A 5445-nucleotide genomic window follows, 5' to 3' on the forward strand; every position below is an offset into this window, starting at 1 on the left:
TATTTTGTAAGTGTTTTATTAAATGCTTGGATAGGGTTTTTGGGTTTTTGTGTATGTGCTTGAACGAACATACTGAATAGTCTTTGTCTGAATTTATTTGAAACCCTACTTATACTACTGATTACCCAACCCTTTAAATAATATGCTAAAGTTATAACTAACAATTGAAACAGATGAATAAATACATTGAATTGTCTTTGAATACATATATTTCCTACAGTTTATGATACCAGTTGCCAGAATTTATCATTTTTTTCATTTTAAGTCTATGTTCATAAAACTTTTTAAGATGATATTGTATTATTGCTTATATACGTTGACCATTCAGAAAATAGTTATTCAATGAGTGATCTTTATAGAGTGCTGCTACTGCGAGGTGTATTTTTGTTATCCTATGAGCTTCTGAGCAGAGAAACTGTATCCTCCTCATCTCAGATGTATTTCTGGCATCTTGCACATATTTGGCACTCAGAGATTTATATAAAAGTGAAGAAAACATTTGGAACACTCACACTAATTACTAGGGACTATAGTATATAGACTGTAGTATATGAGGAAGCACAATATACAGTTCAAAATTAAAAAGCAAGAGAGGGCTGGGGTTGTGGCTCAGTGGTAGAGAGCTCACCTAGCATGCGTGAGGCACTGGATTTGATCCTCAGCACCACATAAAAATAAAGGTTTTATATATATATATATATATATATATATATATATATATATATATATATATATAAAACTCTGCAACATGGAGGTTGGATTAGTGGTGATAGACTGGGTGGTTATTGTAGAAAACCAAAAATAAAAATTGTAAGACTGGCATTCTATAAAGAAAACAGAAGTGTTAATGTAAAGTCCTATAGTCCATATAAAGTAAAGGTGATTAATATAATTGGTTAAACTTAAATTTAATCCTCACTACTTGATTTCCCATATAAGTTCAACCTGTGTATTCATAAAATATAATTGATGTCAATTTTAGAAAAGACCTTCCTCCAATTTTATTTTAAAGGTGACACCATATTACTAAACAATGTCTAATTTAGTTAAGACATTAATATTGAACAAGATTAGCCAGTAAATTTGGAAGGGTAATCAAAATTAAAGTGTCTCAAAGGTCCTTGTATTCAGATGGTGCATTATGATTTTTTAAAATTTAAATACTTCTAATAAAATTGTATGGTAATAGCTAAAAATCAATAGTGTTTATAACTCCTAGTTGGTAGAGAGGAATATTGAAATAAGAAAAAAAAAAAAAAAGTCCAAAGAAGGCAGGAGAAGAAAGGCCCAGACAAGTTGAAGAAATAAGCACACAGGAAGATGTTAGCTGAACTTCCCATTTACTAGTGATCACAACCTTTCTAAATGCAAAGGAAGCAGCAGGATCAGAAGAATTGGGGTTTTCTCCAAGAGAATAGAAAGTGAACCAAAACTCTGAGAAGAATGGTATGAGAATAGTATTCTCAAGAGAATAGTAAAATAAATAAATATAGAAATGCAAACATTTAAAATGTCATACCATTATCAAGTTAGGGTTGTATCAGAAGTGCAAGAGTCAAATAACACTAGGAAAGTGCAATTCACCACTTTAACAAATGAAGAAAAATGCTGTTAGCGTAGGCATAAAAGCATGTAATAAACTTCACCATAGTTTTTTTAAAACTTGGCAAACTAGGAAAAGAAGGAAGCTATCAGCTAAAGGAAATCTATATGGAGTATTTATAGCTTACATTATTCTTAATTATGAAACATTAGAAATATCAGCATAAAATCAGAAATCAAGGAAAGTGCAATCCACCATTGAACAAGACATACTAATGTAGGTAGGTATAAAAGCAAAATACAGATGTGACGATATTCAAGAGGTGACAAATAATTAACAAAGTTTAATGGATTCACAGATATTCAAAGATCAGTTTGCATTATCAAACATGAGCAACTCCAGAAAATAATTTTTAAAGGCAATTGTGACATGTTACCTAGGAAAAAATCCAACATGAGATGAATGATAACTTCAAGGAGGATTTTTTAAACTGAACATCATTAAAGAAAACCTATTTAAGGTGGAGAATATACAATGATCATGGTTGCCGGTAGTGTCTAGACTTAGGATATCAAATCTCTCAACCTTGGAACTCAACACAATTTCAATCAAAATCCCAACAGAGCTTTACAAGCTTAATTTAAATTTTATGTCCACAGCCAAAGGATGGAAAGCAAAACACTTCTGAAGGCAGTGAATGGAGGAGGGACCTGCTGTACCAAATATCAATGCAATATTTAGAGCCCCCATCCCCACCCTTGGTACTGGAGACTGAACCCAAGGGTGCTCTACCACTGACCTACATCCCCAACATTCAGAATTTTTTTTTTTTTTTTTTTTTAGACAGAATCTTGCTAAGTTGTCCAGGATGGCTTCAAACTTGTGATCCTCTTGCCTCAGCCTTCAAAGTGTATGCCACTGTGCCTGACTGATATTTAGAGGTTTAGGTGATTAAAACTTTAGGAAGGGGAGGATTTTTAAACAAAGTATATTGGACATTGAATACATTGAAACTTCACATATTTGATATTAGGTACATCGTAAAAGGAAAAAAAAGAATTTGGAAAGCATATTTGCCACTCATAACTGTCAAGTATCATTTATATATTAAGTATAATGTATGAAGTGTGTATATGTACATATTATATATAAAACTAAGAAAAAGTACCTCCCTCCAAAAGAAATGAGAAGAAATAAGATACAGTGAATGATGTGTATGGTGAAGAGTTAATGAAATCAGAGAACTTCTTCATTTAAAGAAAAGGGAAAGTTTTCTAAGGAAGTAGCAAATATCCTGGAATATTTGTGTGCATTTTAGCAAGAAATCATAGTGAATTACACCTGGCCAAAAAATGTTCCTGAAACTGGATGCTTAGGAAAGGAGAAAGACTCAGGGATAAAAGGGATTGTTGCAAGCAACAGTTTTGCCTAAGATGATCATTTAAGGAAAAGCAAATATTCATACTTAGGAATAGATGTCTTATGCGTTAAAAGAGATTAGAATTTGAACATTTAAAAACAGCTGTCTGCAGGCATAGCGGTGCACGCCTTTAATTCCAGATATTGGGGAGGCTGGGCCAGAAGGATTATAAATTTGAGGCCAGCCTGAACAACTTAAGGAGACCCTTTCTTAAAATAAGAAAGAGCTGGGGATGTCACTCAGGTGTAGCACATTTGCCTTAGCATGCATGAGGTCCTGGGTTCAATCCTCAGCACAGGCAAAAGAAGGGAAAAAGTTTATAATATGCTTTTCTCATGATTGTTGTAAGGATTCAATAAAAGACAGCACTTAAAGAGCTAGAAACAGTAAATGGCACAGAAAACCAGCTCAGTAAATATGAGCAATTATTGTTATTGAAAGTTCAGCAGATATAGCTATCAAGACAGTAGAAACTTCACAGTATTTACAAACATTGGAGGAGGTAGGGGAAACTCCTCATTTCAGGACTTTCACTAGTGTAGGAATGGACTTGTGTAGGGACGGAAAAATCTTCATCAAAAGCACCTTCCAGCAATTCTACCACCATCACTCCTTCAAGATGAAGTGGGGAAAAATTCCATAAAGCTTCATCATCTGAAGCGTAATTGTGGATATTTATGGACAAAGAAGGAGGCAACTTAAGAATGGGCTTGGGTGTTATTTCCCCAGGTCCTTCTGTACCGAGACCCAGCTTGTTGGTGCTCATTACTGGTTGAAACCTCTCATGCTTTCTAGGCCAAGACATTGGAACATTTTGCAGGAAGAAGAAAAACAGTTGCTTAGTCATCTTCCAAGGGGATGTATGTAGCAAGGTCCCTTGAGGTTCTTTCCAGCTGTCCCTTGGGAACAATTATTGTTTGTGTTGTTTTGAACCTTATACCTCAGTGACTGGCAGGGCCAGCATAAATGATATTTGGCCAATATGAAGGAGAAATGTATTTAGAAATGAGCTCACCTAGAGCCTTCGCAGCAGGGCTGTGGAGGGGCATCTGATTCAAAGGCAAAGGGGCCTCCCATTCCAGGGAAGATTGGCATGGCCCATTCATGAGAAAGGCTGGAAACAGGAAGCTTTTCTGTCGCTCTCATCACAAAGTGATGATGACATGGTGGCTAGAAAGAAACAAGATGGGATCTATGTACTGACAGGCAGGCAGGCCGGGAATGGGCCTCATGCTTTCAAATTTGTAGCAAACAATAACCCTAGACTACAGAAGGAAGCAAAGAGATGCTGACTGTATTGACATTCTGAGTCAACTACCAATCTTGCATTCACTTGAAACCAGGGGGAAAGGGAGACATTGTGAAAATTAACCCAATATTCCTATTTTAGGTGATAACTGAACCCTGAGATATATAGCTCAGCTCCCACACAGGGTAATGATGGTTACTATCTATGAATGCCAGTCTTTGCTCTGAGAATTTTCTATGTAACATTTTATGTGATTCTCAGACAACTCAGGTAGATATTATTATCTCCATTGTACAGATGAGAAAGATGAAAGAAAAAGGGGTTATATAACCTCCCCAAGGTCACCTCAAGGATTCACAGTGGAGCAAGAATTTCTCTCCATGGGGCAGTGTGATGTGAGCACAAAGCTTCCTTTCTTACCACCCCCTACCCCATGCATCTGGCATCATTTCCATATTGAGCCATAACCAAGGGTGTATAAGGTCAATTCAGAAGAAAGTGTAGAAAGGTGACACACACTGACCATGCGCATGTGTCTACTCTCATCTGTCTCTGGTCCCCAGTCTCCTTCCCTGAAGTTCCCAAGCTCCACATTAGCTCTTAAAACCACATTGGCAGCCATCATTATTACTGCAATTTGAATTAGTGGACAAGGCAATGCAGATCATTAAGCATTTGTTGAAAGTAACTTAGACTCTGGGAAATATTTTAAGATGATTTTGCTAGGAAGAAAACAGAAGAGACAAAATGAGGAGAGATCGGAGTCTGTTTTGTGTTGTTTTGCTTTTACAGAAAGGAAGACACAATATTTGGGATATTGTTTTGAGAAAGATAAATATTGGGAAATTGGAAAACTGGTGTTTTTGGTATTGAAATAAGCTTGACATGGTTCTTGATTCCATGTGATGTGATTAAAGAAAGAGTCCTGGCCAGGAGCCTAACTCTGGATTCAAGAAAAGGGTTTGCCATTGTGAGCCATAATCCTTGACCAATTATTTATTCATTCATTCAACAAAAATTGCTGAACATCAGCTATGGGCCTGTGTGGCTCTACATGCTGCAGATGCATTGGTAAATAATCCAAACCTAATCACTACCCTCAAGGAAATGTGCAGTGTAGGATGGGGCCAGCAGGCTTTTCCTGCAAAGGGATAGCTAATCAATATTTAAAGGTTCTGCAGGTCAGATGGTCTCTGTCGCAAATAACTCTACTGATACAGTGCAAAGGTGGCT

The sequence above is a fragment of the Marmota flaviventris genome, chromosome 4 (genome assembly GCF_047511675.1).
Source record: "Marmota flaviventris isolate mMarFla1 chromosome 4, mMarFla1.hap1, whole genome shotgun sequence".
NCBI lineage: Eukaryota > Metazoa > Chordata > Mammalia > Rodentia > Sciuridae > Marmota > Marmota flaviventris.